The sequence below is a fragment of the Vombatus ursinus genome, unplaced genomic scaffold, assembly GCF_900497805.2.
Source record: "Vombatus ursinus unplaced genomic scaffold, bare-nosed wombat genome assembly UNPS02014818.1, whole genome shotgun sequence".
In the NCBI taxonomy this organism is placed as follows: domain Eukaryota; kingdom Metazoa; phylum Chordata; class Mammalia; order Diprotodontia; family Vombatidae; genus Vombatus; species Vombatus ursinus.
Genome location: NW_020954596.1, coordinates 53,840,581 through 53,861,499, shown reverse-complemented (window position 1 = coordinate 53,861,499; position 20,919 = coordinate 53,840,581).

Below are 20,919 nucleotides of genomic sequence, written 5' to 3'. Positions count from 1 at the left end.
TTTTCTCTCTTCCACAGGTGTAATCAAAGGTGGACATAGAAGACTTTTTGATTAAATCAGCCAGAGGTACAAACCATGTGTGAGCAAGGTGAAGTCATCTCTTGTTGTTGTTGTTCAGTCACTTTTCAGTTGTGTCCAACTCTGACCCCATTTAGATGTTTTCTTGGCAAAGATACTGGAGTGATTTTCCATTTACTTCTCCAGTTCATTTTACAGATGAAGAGACTGAGGCACACACAGTTAAATAACTTGAACAGGGTCATATAACTACTAAGTATCTGAGGCCAGATTTGAACTAAAGAAGATGTCCTCCTGACTCCAGGCCCTGCATTCTATCCACTGCACCACCTAGCTGCCCAAGTCTTCTCTACTGAATCAATGAATGAAAGGCATTTCAACTAGGTATAAAGGAAATATATCAGAACTGAATAAAGAATCCTGGTCATGCTCTATAGGCTTTGGAAAAAACAGCAATAAGTCAGTTCAGATTAGAGCACGTAACTTTCTGGCAGCTAAGGGCACAGAAAAATATTACTCAATCTCCTGAGAAAGAATCCTCTTGTAGAGAAAAGAATCAGAACTTTTGTCTCCCCATCCCCACCTTGAGCATATGAGGATTTTGTGAACCACAAATGGTCAGAAGATTTGGATTTCTCATCAATCATTACATTATTACAATGTCCCCTGAAAACTTGGTAACAGTGTCTGCATCAGGAGCTGATGACCAACTAAGCTTACTAAGGAAAGGCTTCTTTAAGGCTCCATAAGCATCACAACAAAAAGCTTTACCATACCAGAGGAAAACTTAATGACAGTGTCAGAAGGGGGAAAGAGTTCCAACAAAAGGATCTCTACCTGTGGTTAGTTACCTCCCCACCCAGCAAATGAGCTCTAAGCTGGAATTTACTTTGACATTTAAGAAAGTCTCCTGTATCTATATATACTCACTGACTTAAATTAGTTTACTTTTTACAACAGATTATCAGATATATGGTGACAGACTCAGTATTTGAGGATTGTGCACTGTTCTAAATGTTCAAAGTTCACCATCTGCTTATAGGAAATTTATAAATATAAATAGACTCTAGGACATGAAGGTTAGGTCATAAATAATAGCTAAGACAAAGTAGAAATGTCCTATTTTAGGAAGATGTTCATCCTCTTGAAGAGGTATGTTTACACCAAGAGCCTGTATTCCAGTGCTCTGCAAAGTTGATCTAGTCAAGCTGGAAAAGGCACAAGGCACCAGGAAAATATATGAAAAGTCATGATCTATGATGGCTCTGAAAATATCAGTGGCAATCAAATAGTTAGGGCAAATATGGTAGCTTTCAGAGAGTGTTAGAACTGGCACTAAATATTGTAACAATCCTAAAGGCCAAAACACCAGGGGACTTTTTAATTATCTTTAATTAATTTAATAAGTATATTCAGACCTACTGGGCAGCTAGGTGGTACAGTGGATAGAATGTTGGGCCTGAAGTCAGGAATACTCATTTCCATGAGTTCAAATCTGGCTTCAGACACTTCTTAGCTATGTGACCCTGAGAAAGTCACTTAACCCTGTTTGTCTCAGTTTCTCATCTGTAAAATGAGCTGGAGAAGGAAATGACAGATCACTCTAGTATCTTTGCCAAGAAATCCCCAAATGGGATCGAAAGAGTTGGACACAACTGAAAAAGGACTGAACAACAATATATATATAATATATATAACATATAATGCATATATGTACATATTCATGATCTTACTTATTTAGTGTCATTTGGATATTTTAAGTAATGGAATTCCCTGTAAGATATAAATTCAATACAGTTCAAGATATCTGTTTTTCAAGTCTTGGATTTATGAGTTCCCCTGTAGTATTAATCTGGAATTGAATTTCAAACCGATTCAGAATCAAAATAGTTTTTGTATATTTACAAGGACAGTAAGTTTCCAACACAGAAGAGGAAAGATTACTCATTCATTAGAGTGTCACTTCACTACCTCATTTTTCTTCACTGAACTAGACCATGGAATATCATTGTTGTTGAACTCTTCATTTTCAAGTATGGTAGTACTAGCATTATTTGGTGACAAGGGAGATTATAAAAATGTTTACGCTTCTCATTTTCGTTTCCATTGGAATAAAGTAACTAAAAACCTACCCACCTCCAGTTTAGGAAAACCTCTTTTCAGGATACAAATAGCATAAAATTAAGTGTCCTAAGAAACTTACTCAATAGCTAGGATTATGCATAGATGGTGAGGGCAAGTTAGGTGATGCAGTGGATAGAGGGCCAAGTCTGAGGTCAGGAAGACTCTTCTTACTCAGTTCAAATCTGACCTTAGACACTTACTAGTTGTGTGACCATGGGCAAGTCACTTAACCCTGTTTACCTCAGTTTTCTCATCTGTAAAATAAGCTAGAGAGGAAATGGCCAACCACTCCAATATCTTTGACAAGAAAAACTCAAAATAAGGTCACAAAAAGTCAGACATGACTGAAAAATGACTGAACAACAACTGATAGATGGTCTACAGCAGGCTTGTCCAAATTTTTGGTGTGGAGGACCAACTTTACTGTACAGGTGTAGGGGAAGATAGGGTCAATGAATAGAAAATAATTTGAAAATGATAATGATAAATTTAGTAAGTGAGGTTCATGGGGAATTGTGGCAGTACAGTCACTGAGTAAGCCGAGGAAGAGAAGTATTGAAATGTTCATAACTATGGGGAAATCAATAACTCAATCAATAACCATTTATTAAGCACCCAGTTGCCAGGGACTGTGTTAGGAGCTGGAGGTAAAAAGGTAAAAATGAGAGAATCCCTTCAAGATTTTTTTGTTTTCTTAGGCAAGGAGGAAAAGGAATGGGGCACTGTCCTCCACTTTATGATCAAGCAAGTGAGGTTTTTGAGATTAACCGTTGGATAGCCACTGTCCCACAGAATTGACTGTGCATCAAACACAGAGCAATTCAGTTGATCACCAAAGTACTGACTCAATTTAGTCATCAGAATCACTGAATTTTAGTACAGGAAGGGTCTTAAAGCTTGCTTTGCTAAAATTCCTTATTTTTAAAGGGAAACATTTGAGACCCAAAAAAGTGATGTGTGCAGCGGCAAACAGCTGGCTCGTGTCAGAGCTGGTATTTGAGCCTTGATGACCTTGCTTCCAATACAGTGTACTTTCCACCATACCCCTCTACCTGTCAGCTCCCTTAAGTGACTAAAATAACCAGAGTATGAAATTATTTTTTAAAAAGGTCCCACATTTATACACAGGCCATGGAGGCAATTCACCACCTCCTCCCCCCAAGTAGTGGCACAAAAGGGCAGGCCCCAAGACACAGCATTCATCTGCAGGAGATAAGCTCCACTGAGCTCAGCTACAGCTGAGAATAAGCTGTTTTTAAAAACTGAAAGTCATCTATACCACAAACCCACGAATCCATTATTAAGCAAATTATTTTTTGAAAGATCCATAATTTTCCTTCATCAAAGGATTTGAAAGGCTTTTATTTCCTTGGACCAAAGAATAATAATGGTCCAGTTTCATTTAGTAGGAGGAAAAATAGTAATAATAATAATTAATAGAAGTAGCAGTAGTAATTGTAGTACTAGTTCTTATTGACCTGATGTTTTGCATGTTACGAAGTACTCTCTCCTAACAACTCTATGAGGTTAGCTGACCAAATATTGCTCTATCTTTTCCTGACAAGAAAACAAAAGTTCAAAGATATGTGACTCACTCAAGGACACATATAAGTAGTAGGGGAATTCAAACACAGGTTCCTGACTCCATAGTCTCTCTCTGACAAAAGTCATTTTATTAACCGGAAAGATTAGGAAGAGAAAGAAAAGAAAAAGGAAGATGAAGATTTCCTGTGGAATGTGGGGTGAGGGGAAGAAGGAAGGAAAGTTGTTTATTATTTTGGGTATTGAGAAAAAAACAATAATTCATACCCATCTAGCAATTTGAAGTTTACAGAGTGTTTTTTTAAACAATCCTGATTAAGATAGAACATAGCTGACATGGAGTAGACAAGGAAAATCGTCTACTAGGAATGTCTACTGGGAATTATATGATTTCTGGATACATTTTGACATTTGAGCTCAATGAAACAATATTATAGAAGTTGCATTCAAAACATCCACATACCTCCTCAGTGGAAAGAGTATTTGGAAAGCATTTGGAGTGTTCCTAGACAATAGAAATGTTAGCATCTAATGTACAATTTAGTGAAATAGCATATAAGCTGCCAAAATGAAAAAAGGGAAAGAGGGGTGAGGAGAGGAGCAGAAAGGAGGGGAGCAGAGGAGAAAAAAAGAAGAGGAGGGGAGAGGAGAAGAGAAAAGGGGAGAAGAAGGGATGGGAGGAGAAGTATATCAAGAGGAAAACAAAATTGTTCAGTGAAGTTTCAGTTCTAGGTTTGCTATATAAGTTAAATGAGAGGATTGGACTTTCAATCCAAAAAGCATGTCTACAACAGAACCATTCTAAACTGGAGGTTTGTTAACTTTCCTTACTGATTTCAAAGGCCATACTATTTATTGGAAAAATTCTGCATTATGGAAGGTTAAAAATGTGCCCCACCCCCTTTCTCCCAGCCAATCGACATGAAAATCATCTTTTCTCTCAATGACTCACAACTAGAGCTAGAACTAGATCTAGAGAAAGAAGCACATATAGATGGAGATGCAGAGGGTTAATGGAAGCCTAAGTTCATTTCCTAAGGAAGGCAGAATGGTATAAAGGAAATACTCAACCCAGAGACCTGGCTGTCAGACTCAGCTCAGTCATTTTCTAGCGTTGTGCCTTGAGAACATCGCTGGCCTTCTCTAGGTCTTAATTCTCATCCTTAAAATGAAGGGATTGATCTGTAATATCTCCTCTAGCTCTATCATCCTCAAGAGAAAGAGAATGAGGAAATTGATTCTGTAGTGGAAAGAATACTAGATTTGAAGTCGGAAGATGCAGGTTCATGCTCTGCCTGCCACAGACTCACAGAATCGCAGTTAGAAGGAATGTCTCCGAGCTCATTGAGTCTAACCAATAATTGAATATGAACACCTTCTACGATATTCATCTCCAGTGAGAGAGAAAGCACTTTCAGAGTCATTCCATTCCATTCCATTTGTGAATGGTTATCATCTTTAGAGAATTTTCTTTACCTAAAACATAAATTGGTTTCTCTGAAACTACCAACTATTACTCCTCCTTCTGCCTTCTACAAGGGTCATTCAGAACAAGTGCAGCTCCTATCTGACATGATCGATTTTCAAATACTTGAAGACAAACATCAAGTTGCCTACTCCCCCACCCCACCCCCTTCCTCAGCCCCACTACTTCCATGTTTTCTCATCTCCAGGCCAAACAGCCTTAGTTTATTTTGAAGTAATTCTCACATAGCATGATATTAAGACCCTTCACCATTCTAGTCACTCTCCTCTGGATATTCTCCAGAGTATCAAAGTCCTTCCTAAAATGTGCTGCAAAAAGCTGAGCACAATATTGCTGATGTGGTCCTTCCAAGACCGCTATCCAAAATCCAGTTGTTATTGTTCAGTTGTTTTTCAGTCATGTTTGACTCTTTGTGATATCCTTTTGGGGTTTTCTCAGCAAAGATACTGGAGTGGCTTGCCATTTCCTTCTCCACTCATTTTACAGATGAGGAAACTGAGGCAAACAGGGTTAAGTGACTTGCTTGGGGTCACACAACTAGTAAATGTCTGAAGCCACATTTGAACTTAGGTATTCTTGACTCTAGGCATAATGCCTGTGCCACCTAGCTGCCCAAAGTCCAGAGAAACTCTCATCTCATGAGTCCCAAACACCATGAATTTCCATTCATCTTAAAGTTGTGCTTGCATCCTTAGTTGCTATATAATCCTATTGGCTCACACCAAGCTTACAGTCTATCAAAAAAAAAATCTTTTCCACATGAATTGCTTTCTAGTCACATTGACATCATCTTATAATTTTGGAGTGGTATAATATGTTATTTGCAATTAGCCTTGTAAAAGTACATTTCATTAGATTTAGCTCAACATACTGGCTTATCAAAGTTATTTATATCCTAGTTCCATCATGTGATGCATCATGCATACTTCCCCAGCTTTGTGGCATCTGCATATTTGATAGTCTTGCCATCTATGCTAATAGTCTCTTCATTGATAAAAATGGGTAAATACAAGAGGGTCTCATAGAGATGCTGGGATTCTCCCCTGAGACTCACTTCCTTCCAAGGTGACATTGAACTTAATGATAGTTCTGTCCAGGTAGTCAACCAGTTTCCTTGCTTGCAGGAATCCTCATGTACAAGTTAATGGTCTCCATTTCTATTTGAGTTTGAGCTGGACTATGTCTCCATATTTTCACAAGAATAGAATTAGAAACAAAAGAAGTAAGATCATGATTGATTCTTGATGAAGCAATGAAGACTCCTTATGATCACCCTTTCTTCCTTTTCTTGATATTCACTGTCTTTTAAATAATAATTTCTAGAATCTTCCAAAGAAACAGAATCAAGCTCACTGGCCTATTATTGCAGGTTCTCTCCTCTTCCCATTTTTAAAAGTTGTAAACTTTAAACTTCTCCAATGCTTATTCGTAATCTCTCTTATTCTTCAGAGTCTTTCAAAGCTTACTAATATTGAACCATTGGTGCAGGATCAGCAACCTTTCAGTACCCTGTGATATAGATGTGACTGTAGGTAAGTCACTTCACCTCCCTTGGCTTCAGTTCCCTGATCTGTCAAATGAAAGGATTGGGTTAGATGGCCTGAGATGTCCCTCACACCTTTAGATCTATGGTCCTGTAATAATAAGACACCTAGGACTTTAACTCAGCATGCAGGTGCTCTCTTCCTAACTACTTACTTGGAGGGGAAGAGTTATCTGGAGTCTCTCCAAGCTGCACGACTGGACAACTTCCTTGCTACTTTTCTCAATCTTGGCACAGGCTGTTTGGGTTATTGAGATAACCAATTAGGCAAATCATGGTCTGAGTTTTAACATTCTTGGCACGCAGATTATGCAAAATAATCAAATAACAAAGTATTTACTTAAGATGGAATTGCAAGATGGCTCACAATGAAAAAAAAATAACGAGGCAGCAAAATCTTTCTAAATACCACCCTTGGTCAGTCCCATTCCCATCCTCCACCCCCACCCCCATTTTTACCTTTACCCCCACCCCCACCACACACACTACTCATACACCATACCCACATAGACATAATCCCCTACACCTTCAGAGGTATTAGATGGGAGAAAACATTTCTAGGACCAATCTGTCTGGGAGTGGGAAAAACAAACCTACCTATACCTGAACAGTTAGGGTAAGGAAAGAATCTCATATTCCTGATGTTCTCTCAGCATGCTCTCCGTAACCATCAAGGAGATCTACTATAGCCCCTTGGGGCTAGATTCAACTGTACTCTCAGTTTTGCCTACAATTCTCTAAATATTAATTAACCTCCTGGGTTCTTGTTTTAAAGTGTCTGGAGCAAAAAAGTACCAAGCATAAGCTGCGGCACTAGCATATACTCATCTCATCATAACATCTCACTACTCCAGATCAGGTCTTTGCCAGCCTTCCAGGACTCTTTTTTTCCAAAGATTTCCCCATCTGCCTTCTTCTGACATTTAAGATTCCCTCCAATGAATGTTAGCTGCTTTGTCTCTCTATTCTGATCACTTGAAGCCAGGATGTGGGGCTCTATTAGAGCTAAACACATTCCCTGCTCATGTTACATTTATCTTGAGCATCAGTTGACTATTAACCATTTCTCTTCTGACCTTTCCAGTCCAAAGTCCATTGAGCTTACTTTTTTCCCAATATACTGTAGCTATAACCCCCTAATTCTTTTGCTATGTTTACCTTTTCTCTTTTTCTAAGTTTTAGTGTTAATATTAATCTTATAGAATTATGCCATGTTTGTATTTATCCTCTACTACCTGCTAATTCTTCTATTTTTTTAACTATAAATTGACTGGTGCTTCAAAATTGGTTTCTAGATAATTCCCACTTTTCAAACTCCTCAGAATTGCTTCTCTTTGTGAATTATGAGTTTCATTTTTGAAACTTTTCCATTATAGAGGAATGACTAAATAAATTATGGTATATTAATATAATTGAATATCATCATGCCATAAGTAATGACAAAGTTAACAATTTCAGAGAAAACTAAGAAAACCTGTCTCAACTAGTGCATAGATATGTGAGAAGAACCAGGAAAACAATTTATATAATAATAACATTATAAAAAAGCAGCTTTGAAAGATTTGAGAAGTCTTATGAAGTGCAATTAAAACCACAATTTCAGAGAATGAAGAATACATACTTCCTGATAGAGAGAGCTGATAGATTCAAAATGCTGGATGAGATGCACATTTTTGGACATGATCATATTTGAGAACTTCCTTTGCTTGACTATAGATTTTTATAAGAATTTTATTTTTTGTTATTTTTTGTTCAGTTGTGAGAAGGGAGTTGGAGAGAGAGATGCTTGTTTTTATTTGTTTTGGGGGTTTGGGGTTTTTTTGTTTTGTTTTGTTTTTTGATTTTTTTAGTAAGGAGAAGGGAAAAAAAGAAAAAAAATGATGAAGAACTGCCTACTTCTGAAATCTAAGGTTCCATTCCTCTTTGGTTGATTTTCTTTGTAGAGTTTTAAATTCATGGGAACTCTGTTATCCCATCTTTGACCCCTCTGAAATAGGCTCTATCTATGTCTAGAGTGCATGTCAGATCATTCCTTGTTTCCTTCTCCTTCTCTGTCATATATTTTATACTTCCTTCCTCCCCCTCCCTCCAAATTTGCAATCATTTCAACCACTGCTAATAGTCCTTACATGTTGGACAGAATCAGGTACAAGACTTTCCCTCACTGGTTTCTCTACCTTTTAAGGATGAAATTATTATTTAGTCAAGAAATTATTAGCTGCTCTGCCTTTAACAAAGAAAGAACTCTAGTGGATATCTAAATTAAAGTCTCCCACCATTATATTGTGCCATTATGCCAATTTTGTGATTTATTTCCCAAACTTCTCACCTGTTTTCTCCTGTTGCCCAGTAGTATACTCAGATAATAAGATAGCTTTCCTTTCTTCCTGCTTTGATTTTCAATAGAATTCTCTTCTCCATGTTCTACCCTGCCCCAACCATACTCTTTTGGTTCTACAGTAGAAATTTATACACCAAGAGTTCCCTACATCGATAAAATTTCAGATACTGACTCAAAAAAGCATATTTGCATTTTTTTTACTAATAAGGTTGTTAGAATCAAATAAGATACCAAATGTTTTCACATATAGGCACTTTAAAGGATTTTTATAAATATGTATATAGTTGCATTGTTCATAACATTTCCTGGAATAGTTTTTCTACATCTAAAAGTAAGCACATAGAAAAGGTAATTTTCATATGCTGTTCAACTCGAAACATAATTTATGAAATACCCAGAGTGTGGTTGGACCTCAGCCATAGAGTAGGCATCAGTTCAGTTCAGTAGTCTTGGCAAAGTTAGCAGCTATTGCCTTCAGTCTCTCACTTTTCTGAAGCAATATACACCTTTTATTTAGATCAATTTTCCTGAAATATTTCTTTCATCATACAACTGCCTTATACAAATATCTTTTTTTCCCTTCCTGCTACACTGCCTGTATTAGTGGTTCACAACTTATGATCCAAGAACCCCAAGGAGTATGGAATTATTGGAAGAGAGCCTTAAATTGATATTGTATCAAGCATTGTGATTTTGATATTTATTCAGTGCAAATAAATATGTATTGTGACGATATAATAGGCAAGCCAACATAGCTTCTAAATAAGAGTATTACCCAATTCATGGTAGATTTTTATCATGAATTTTCTGAATCAATGAATACTAAGGGAGCATATTTTTACGTTTAAAAATGGGGTCTTAATAGTTTAAAAATTTGGAATCTATGGCTGCAATAATTTTCCAGTTTTAAAAATATTGCAAAATAGTTTTTAAAAATTAATGGTTTGAAAGTCAAATTCCTTGTATTCAAAGCCTTTTACCATCCTATCTTATTTCCCAGTCTTCTTTAATATTTGATTTCTACTACATCTAGGTCACTCACTATCTCACAAACCCACTATGTACAATGCACTCCTGCTATAACTATTCTTATCTTAAATGACTCATCTCTTTGCCATGTATCGAAATCCTACCTATTACTTAAAGCCAGAAACCACTCCTTTTATGTAATATTCTCTCCACTGGCACTTTCAGTTATCTCTTCCCTTTTCTATCAGCTCTGATTCCCTGTGCCATTGTTTTGTTTGTTTGTTTGTTTGTTTTGTTTTGTTTTGTTTTTAGGCAATTGGGGTTAAGTGACTTGCCCAGGGTCACACAGCTAGTAAATGTCAAGTGTTTGATCTGAGGCCGCATTTGAACTCTGATTCTCCTGACTTCAGAGCTGGTGCTCTATCCACTGTGCCACCTAACTGCCCCACCCTGTGCCACTGTTTTGTGACTTTTCATATTAATATACTATCATTAATCCCATTTTTGTTATGTAATGTTTCATAGGTTTATCATCTTGGCTTAGTTTTTTATTGCTTCTCAGTGCAGATGTTATGATATTTTTTGTCTCTCTAGAAGACAAGGAGAGAGGAAGGGAAAAGATGAGAGGAAAGGAAAGGGAATTAAAGGGATCTTTAACTTCAATAGAGCTTAAAATTATTCATGTTACATGTAGATTACTCTCATATTAAATCTCATTGTTCAATAGAAAGGTCACAATAAATAAATAAAATAAGATCATCAGAAAAATGTACAGGGTTTTCACGAATTAAAATAAAAAATGAAGGTGGGATTCATATGCTCTATGAGCTGACAAACTATAAATAAGAATGTCTTTAAAATACAAAAAAAATTCACAGGAAATTTATCAGAGGTATGATAAGAATAACTGAAAAATGGACTTGTTTTTGTCATGACTGTGTTCTATTTAATGGTTCCAAGTTCCATAAATGCAACTTGTATTTTTCACCTTAACAAGGAACTTCTAATAAATAAATTCTGTCCTTTGCTGAAAAGTTTAACACTCATGAACTCTTTACTTCTATGCCAATATTCAAACTACAATTAGCAACTAAATGGTGTCCTTCACCAAAGATAAATAACTTGACTTTGGAGTGTTCAACACTCTATTTTTCATTACTCATCTGGTTAGAATACTTCAAAATGCTCTTGTAAGGCTTGAATGGCATTCAGAATATAGATGAATTATTTACTTTTCTCATTGCTACTGATTACTTTGCAGAAAGATTCTTCTATATCAAGGATAGCATTATGTGCATTATAGGTTCAAAAATTTCAATTTACAGCTATCCTTACTATATGATGAGAAACATAAGGACCGATTGATATGGAGATCAAAAGTAATTGATTCTGCACCTGCATTCTAGAATTCATCAAAACCATACCTACAATGTATTAATGACTGTTCAGTTTGTTTCCTATTTGTACATGAAGCCTCAGTTAGTAGAATAAGAATTAGAGGGGAGGACAAAAAATGTGTATACTGATTTGAAGTTTATACCTTCTTGCCTTGAGACTGAGAGCTTTATCATAAGGATAGGAATTATGATTCTTTGCAAAATGGAGTCTGGGATAGACTCCTATTAGTTTTCATGACGTTAAATATTATCCAGATAGAAAATTGCCCTTACTCTGCTCAACATTGCTAAAGAAACAGAATTTCCTAATAGTCTAGTGCTTAGGATCTGGCCCTAACCTATGGACTCAGCCCCAAACCTTTCAGAGTAGGAATATTCTTGGAGGGAGGATGGCTTTCTCTATACTATACTTGGAAATCCCAAATTAGCTGTCACAACCTAAAAAAAAGCAGTGACTCCAGAGCAAGCTTGCATTACACTACTCAACTATCTCATCCTACCAGGCACCAATGAGGGGTTTCCAGCAGCCAGCATATCATCTAACCAATACTACTCACATCAGCAGTTTGCATATCTTCCTGCCACATGCTGAAGCCTTTACTCTCAATGTTAGATGAAAAGTACTATCGTGAGACCAGCAGATGATGGAAAGAAAGAACTCCATGTTAAAAAATAAATAGCTAGTTCCTGGTGGGGACTGAGATCTCAAATAGAATCAATAGCATCTACTGAAGTAGAAAAATGCAGTTTCCAAACCATCACCTTCTACCAACAGATAATTAGTGATGTGTACCAGCGGTTGGTCATGTAAGGACTGCAGTTCAGTGTTCAGAATACTAACCAGGTATGGGCACTGCCAACATTAGTAGGCTGCTAAATGGGTCTGTAGCAATTCATATCTTCCAGTGTGAAAAGGGGCAGGAATATGCTTTGCATTTACCACAAAGCTAGATAAATCCAAAAGGTTCCACATCTTTAACATCTCTCTCTTTCAGATGGTATTAAGTAGCTTCATCGTGTATAGTCCAATTTTATTTTTATTTTACTTTCACAAGAGGGTCTTGGAAAAGTCTTGTCATTTCTCTGGGCCCGAATTCACTAAACTTTAAAATAAAAAATTTAGATTATTTGATATAAGAGAGTTGGACAGAACTGAAATGACTCAACAACGATGTTCTATTCCAACTCTATGTCTATGGTCCATCAGATTTATTGTTGATTATTTTTTCCTTTATTTTTCCCTCCCATGAATTTCTGGGTACTCCCACTGCTATAAGATTTCATTATCTTCTGAATGGACTTTATGGATTACTATGAAGGTCAACAACCACAAAAGCGTAAGTAAGCAATTTGATAGCTGAGACCAAGGTCATTGTATTCCTTAATGGGGCTGTCTTGAATGTTTGGTACTTAATTCTGAGAACAATATGAAAAAAATTGTTCCTTCCTTTAAACTCATATATACAGAATGTCTTCTGTGGGTGTGGGGTGTGTGTGTGTGTGTGTGTGTGTGTGTGTGTGTGTGTGTATCTTACCCATGGCTGAATCAAAGTGATACCTTTCACCCAAATAATTCAAAATGCTCTTACATAGAGTTCTTATCAAACAGGAACATCCCTTCTATTTTGACATTCCTAGGCTCAAGCAAGTAAGGTACTCACATGTCTCTTTTTCTCTTAGCAGGGGTGGGGAACCTGCAGCCTCAAGGCCACATGTGGCCCTCTAGGTCCTCAAGTGTGGCCCTTTGAAGTTGGATTCAGACAAAGCGATGCACTTGAGGGCTTAGAGGGCCACATGTGGCCTCCAGGCTGCATGTTCCCTGCCCCTGTCTTAGAGTCTATAATTATAGCTATATACTCAGCTATTATACTAACTATAATTATAGCTAGTACTAACAGATGAATGTGAAAAGGCTATACAGATAATTGTAAAATGAAGCAGATAACAACAAACATTTACTTTTAGTTTAAATTATCTGTAAATATAGTTACGAAAGTGTGTGGGGGGGAAAGGAATCAGAAATGCATTATATTAAATTACTCAACTCCTTTGAGCCTCTATATGCCCATCTGTAGAATGGGATAATAATAACAACAACCCTGTGAAGCAGGTGGTACATAAAACTAGATTCATTATACAAAAAACTTTGTAAACTGTACAGTGCCATATAATGCTTCATCCTGACTTCCTGCTGCTCCTATTGATCAACACTTCAAAAAAGACTTTCAGAGTTCATTCCTAAGAACACCTAAGCCATTTTGATCCATACTCCCTAGAACCACTCCTCATATTAACCCTCTTTCTCTCTCTCTTTTGCCCTCTTTCTTTGAGAACTGTACTCAAATCATTTACAATATTCCTGACAGGTAATCACTGAATTATTTCTATTAATATAGTGGCAGCTAGGTAGCACAAGGGATAGAGTGCCATACTTGAAGTCAGGAGTGAAGACTATCTTTGTGAGTTCAAATCTGGCCTCAGATACTTGCTAGCAGTATGACCCTGGGCAAGTCACTTAAACCTGTCTGCCTCTGTTTCCTCATCTATAAAACAAACTGGAGAAGGAAATGGCAAACCACTCCAATATCTTTGCCAAGAAAACCCCAATTGGGATCATGAAGTTGGACACAACTGAACAATGACTGAACAACAACAAAAGTGCTTTCAGGTTCACAAAGTAGTTTTCTCATGGCTACCATGTGAGGCAGAAAGTACAAGTACTATTTTCCTCATATTAAAGTTGAGAAAACTGTGGATCAAGGTTTATAACTTTCCCAAAATTATGTATCTTGATGTAGGATTCAACTGAAGTCATGAGTAAGAAGGATAGGACACTTTCTACCTCACCACACACTTGTCATAGTTGTTCATTGTATGTGTGTTTGTTTTTTGACCAGTGAACTAACATTTTTCTCCTTAATAAAGTCTCCAAAGGATAATAGAAAAGGGAAAAGAAATTTACATTGTAGGACTTTAATTTTTTTTAGCATTTATGGTAAAAGTTTTGGTGGGTGAGGACATTGAAACTATTGCCTAAAATCGGATTTTGGAATTACTTGAGGATTTCAGTCATGTGTGCTCTTTGGGTTTGCCACACATAAGTTATGACCCCATGTGTAAAATTCCATACCTTGTATATGTTGTTTACAAAACAAATCTGGTATAATTTTCTAAAGTAAAACACAGTTTACTTGCTGTTAGAGATTTGAATTAGAAACTGTTTCTCTATCTTCAAAGTGCCCTTTCATATTATTATACAACAGCTGACAAAAATATAAGACAGTTGTGCGATGGGGGGAGGGGGCAGGAATACAGCATATCTGAGAGTAATTACGTTGCTTTAATAATGTACAAAGACAGACACTTGCAGAGACACTCTGCAGGATCAAGCTAATTCAGGTATCCAAAGGAACTCAGACCTGAGGATTTGCTTCAGTCTAAGTAGCCTCTAAGATCACTTAGGTTGCTGAGCAAAGTCACAGTACTCTGAAAGGTTCCTAAGAGTACAAGTTCATAGACTACACTTGAGGACTACGTAACTCTCAAAATTAGGGTTGTGTAAAATATTTTTAGTTTTTCTGCTTTCTATCCTGAGGACTATCTCTCAGTAATACACCAAAATGTTGTACCTTGTCATAAAAAAGAAACCAAAATTATTTAAAGTAAATTGTTAAGAGTATTATGACTAGATGGGCGATAGTGTAATCCATATGTGGATTACAAATTTTCAAAACCAGTAATTCAGGCAGCAAGCATTAATTAAGGACATCCAATATACCAGGCCATGTGCTAAATATTGGGGATATACAGAAGGGCAAATGCATAGCCCCTGCCCTCAAGGAGCTCATATTCTAATAGGGGAAAAGTACAAAATAACTATGCTCATACAAGATATATATGCAGCATAAATGGGAAGTAATCTCAGAGAGAGAACATTCGCAGCTAGAGCACAAAAAGAAAGATCTGTAGGGCTAAGTTTCAAAGAGAGCCAAAGAAGCCGGTAGCCAACAATGAGGAGGGAGGGTATTATAGATATGGAGGACAGTCAGTGAAAAGGCACAGTCAGGCAATGAAGCATCATGTTTACATAACAACAAGTAGGACAATGTAGCTGAATTATACAGGATATGGAAAGGAATAAGGTGTAAAAAAAACTGGGAAGGTAGGAAGGGGTAAGGTTATGAAGGGTTTTAAAAGGCAAATGAGTAATTTTATATTTGATTCTGGAGGCAAAGCAGAGACATAAAAGTTTATTGAGTAGTGGGATGAAATACTCCTATGTCTTTTCATAGGACCACTTTGGCAGCTGAGTGGAGGATAGAACTAGAGCAGAGAGAAATTTGAGACTGGGTGACAAAAACTGGAAGATTATTGAAATAGAACAAACATGAGGCAGCAAGGGCAGCTGCTGTATGAGTGGAGAGAAAGGAACATATAAGAGAGATGTGAACGTAGAAATAACAAAACTTGGCAATAGAATATGTGGGATAAATAAAATTTAAGAGTCGGAGGATAAATCTGATGTTGCAAACCTGAATGACTAACAAGATGGTGGTATCCTAGACAATAGCAAAGAAATTAAGAAAAGGAGAGAGATATTTTTGAGGGGGTAATGGAATTAGTTCTGCTTTAACTAGAGGTCGAGTGAGGGTCTAGGGTTGGATAACTATATCTTAGAATCATTTCCATATAGTTGATCATTGAATGCATAGAAACTAAACAAGAAAATATATATAGAGAAAAGATAAGAGTCAGAGAATAGAGAGGGACAGAGTCTTGGAAGAAACCTACCATTGGGAGGTATGCTCTGGATGAAGATTTAGCAAAGGAAATTGAGAACGTTCAGAAAGGTGGGATGAGAACCAGGATAAAGTACTGTCGTGAAAATCTAGAAAGGAGAGTCATAGTATCAAAATCTGCAGATAGGTCAACAAACATTAAGAATTTGAAAAGCTCATCAGATTTAGGAATTAAGAGATGTTTAGAAACTTTGGAAAGAACAGTTTCAGTTAATAATGAAGTTGGAAGCCACACCACAAAAGGTTTAGAAAAGAGGGAGAGGAATAGGAGGGACTTCTCAGTGAATTTAGGTAGAGAGGAGATAGATAGAATGAGAGCTAGCAGGAATGATAGGGGAAAATAGGATCTTTTTTAAGAATGTGGAAGACATTGGGGTGTTTGTAGACCACAGGGAAACAGCTGGTAGATAGGAAGAGATTCAATATTAGTAAAAGATTGGGAATGACAGAAGGGGAATCTACTGGGGAGTAAAAGATTGAATGAGATTAAGAATATATGGTGAAGGGGTTCAGCTTGTCAAAGAGAAGAAGAACCATGGAAGACATAGATGAAGAGAGATCAATGTTCTCCATCCTACCCCACAGTTCCTCTTAGGACTACAGTTTTGGCAATAAAGATACCAGATAGATATGATAATGATGTCATAACATTCTGGTTTTTTATGAACCATGAATTTGGGTTTATCATTAAAATCTTAAAATTTAGCATTTTAATTGGGCTTAGAAGTCATTTAGTCTAGTCCCATCATCTTAAAAATCAGAAAATATTGGTCCAGTAAGATTATTTGATTTGTCCAAGTCCAAATCTTGTGAGAGAGCTGGGACTAGAGCCAAAATCTCCTAAATCCAGTATTTTCCCTTCATAAAGATGTATTTCATTCCTCAGTTGATAAATGGTCAAAGAATATGAACAGGCAGTTTTCAGATGAAGAAATCAAAGCTATCTATAGTCATATGAAAAAAACTTTAAATCACTATTGATTAGAGAAATGCACATTAAAATACTGTGAGATACCACTTCATACTCTTCAGATTGGCTAATATAACAGAAAAAGAAACTGACAAATGTTAAAGGGGATGTGGAAAAAATAGGGATACTAACACACTGTTGGTGAAGTTGTGAATTGATCCAACCATTGTGGAGAGCAATTTGGAACTATGCTCAAGTGGCTATAAAACTGTACATATACCCTTTGATTCAGAAATACCACTACTAGGTCTATATTCCAAAGAGATTAAAAAATAAAAAGGACATATATACAAAAATATTTACAGCAGCTTTTTTTGTTATGACAAAGAATTGGAAATTGAGTGGATGCCCATTAAATGGAGAATGGCTGAACAAGTTGTAGTACATGATTTTGATGGAATACTATCATGTTATAAGAAATGGCAAGCAGGATGAGCTCAGAAAAACCTGAAAGACTCATATGAACTGAAGCAAAGTAGAGTGAACAGAACAAAGAGAACACTGTACACAGTAATAGCAATGTCTTATGATGATTAACTGCGAATGACTTAGCTCTTCTCAGTAATACAACAATTCAAAACAATTCCTGAAGCGCTTGTGATGAAAAACGTTATCCACCTCCAGAGAAAGAATAGATGGAGTCTGAATGCAGATCAAATCATACTTTTTTTTAAAATTTTCTTTATTTTTTTTGGTCTGTGTTTTCTTTTGCAACATGGCTAATATGGAAATATGTTTTGCATAACTGCACATGTATAATCCATATCAAATTGCATGCTTTCACAAGGAGGGGGAAGGAGAGAAGGGAGGAAGAGAATTTGGAACTTAAATGTTTTTAATGAATATTATAAATTGTTTTTACATGTAATTGAAAAATATATAAAAAATTTAAAAATAAAACAACTGGAGATAGTATAAATAAATAAAGATATGTTCTTTCTCTAGTGTGTATGTGTTTATGGGGAAAAGAGTGCTGAAAGTATGGGGCAAATGTTCTATTGTGAATATCTTTGTGTTACTACTTTAATTAAACACCTTTTGTTATCAATTTAGTCCTGTGGCATATTAGGTGTTCCCTAGCACACTATTATTTGGAGAGGATTCTGACTTACAAAGTATGTGAATCCTGGAATAGGAAATTGAGAGGGGCCAATCAGACTATACCAACATCAAGGTTAAAATTCAGCAAATATTTATGAAGTGCCTGTGCTAAGTGCTGAGGAAATAAAAATGAAAATTAAACTATTCCCTGCCCTATTAGTCTGGAGCACTACGCTATATACAAGAGTTATGACAAATGTGCATATCGTGTATTCATATATGTACATCTTAAATCTAAATGACTTCAGCCCCAAATCTGGATGGTATTTTCTGAGTTATACTAATCCATCATCCATTCAGTCATTTTTACCAAAAAAATATGTATTCATATTCATAAGGTAGAATATAAGAGCAAAGGAAAAATTAAGTTGGGGAGCTAGAAAATAATTTGAGAAGGTAAAGATCACTTTTACCTCAAGGGAAAAATCTCATAATTAACATTATATGGCTTTCTAAAATGAAGCACTATACAAATTTAAATTCTACATAGACAAAAGCATATTGAAACTGTTTTTTTTTCAGCTTTGTACCTAATTTCCAGAAAACACTTAATATATATTTAATGTTGCATGAGCCTATTGAGTATGCCACCCAAGCCTAATGATTAGCAAACAATGAAGAAGGCTGAGCTCTGATTTACTCTGAACTTAATTAGCAGGGCTTGAATCTTTGTTTGAAACCATTATTTTAATGTAATTGCAAATTTTTTCCCACATGCACATTGACTTAATTTAATAAAGGTTTGAGGTTCCTCTTTAAATCAAGTGAGCGAAAGCATTTGTTCCTTTTCTTTAATAGAGTTTCTAATTCCCTCCATTATAAAAAAATTAGACTTATTTCCAGGTAGTGTAACTTGTTCTTCCTGATGTCATCATTTATTTTCAAATACGAATTGATCTCTTGAATTACAGCAATTTGTGGTTATTTTATTGTCTAGAATATTGATGAAGGGCGGGAGCTGGTCAATTTAATGAGGTTGAACGAATGAGGGCAATTTGGGGAATTTGATTGTCTCTCTCTCTCTCTCTATGTAGTATGTTGGAATTCTCATTGGCAAACTTGTTGAGAAGATTTCACATATCTCCTGGGACAGGGTACTTGCCAACCCATTCAAACCTTATCCTAATAGAAATCACATTGAAGATTACATAGATTTAGAGCTGGAAGGGACTTTAGAAGCCATGTTAGTCCAACCATGTCATTTTATAAATGAGGAAACTGAGGCCTATAGAGGTTAAGTCATTTGGCCAATTACACAGATAGTCAATTATGGTGCTGGGATTTGAGCCCATGCCTTTGATTACAAATCCAATACATTTCACACTACAATACTCACTAACCATCATGTTCAAAGAATACTTATGTGGTGAGAGCCATCAGCTCTCTTTCTTTTGAATACTCTCTCCTGTGACTATTACTTTTTATGTCTACTAAATTAGGTTTAAATAGTTGGTGAGCTTCCTTTTATGATCTTACAAACAGGCAAACAAAAATAAAAACACAGTATTCCATATTCTACAGAGCAATCTTATCTGACAATCATAGAAGCACAGAATGTTCAGGATTAGAAAATATCTCAGCAGTCAATTAATCGAATTTTTACTCAAAACATACACCCACTAAAGCTTACTTGACAGATGGCCAATTGGCCTCTCCTAGAAGACTTGCAAAGAAGGAAAAACTCATTAACTCAAAACTCTACCCCTTTTGTCCATTTTTAATCATTAGGCTTATTTTTCATTGCATCAAGTCTGAATTTGCCTTTTATGACATCTCACCCATTGTTTCTAGTTCTATCCTCCAGAATTAAAAAGAATAACTCTTACCCTTTTTAGAATAACTAATTACTCAATACTAATTTAATCTATAATTTCTATGATTTGGCAATTCTCTCTACCATTGCTGTTTGAAACTTACAATACCTTCTCATCCTAGGCATCTCTTATCAATGTTCTTTTATAAGTCTGACACAGGACCACAGGATTTCCTCATTTTTGCCCAGTGGTAGTGGAAAAATTTCGCTTTTCAACTATCCAACTACCATCTCTTGCCCATACCATGTATTCAGCCCATCTTACTATCCTGTGATAGAATTCCTTCATAAAAAATCTTTTAGTCTTATTTTTCCTTTGAAATTCCTGAATGACCGTATGTTACAACCTGCTCATATCTACCATGTCCTCCATTGTTCTCTGTGAGATATTTATTTTTTAATGCTTTAAAGATTTTCATATTCCATGCCATATGATAATACCAATAGAATGTTAGAATTAAAAATATGGGCCTTTGCTATAATGGAAAGCTTGAGATTTTTTTTTTTTTTGCTTTTTGGTGAGGCAATCAGGGTTAAGTGACTTGCCCAGGGTCACACAGCTAGTAAGTGTTAAGTATCTGAGGCTGGATTTGAACTCAAGTCCTCCTGACTCCAAAGTCAGAGCTCTATTCACTGTGCCACCTAGATGCCCTGAAAGTTTGAGATTATTAAAAGAACTCTGCAATTTCTCTAAAGCAATCCAGTCTATTGTCCTCATATTAAACTCTGGGACCAATTCATCTGTCTGAACTATCTCTTCTCTGTCCCTGTCTCCCTCTATACATACATATACAGACACATATGCATGTGCACATA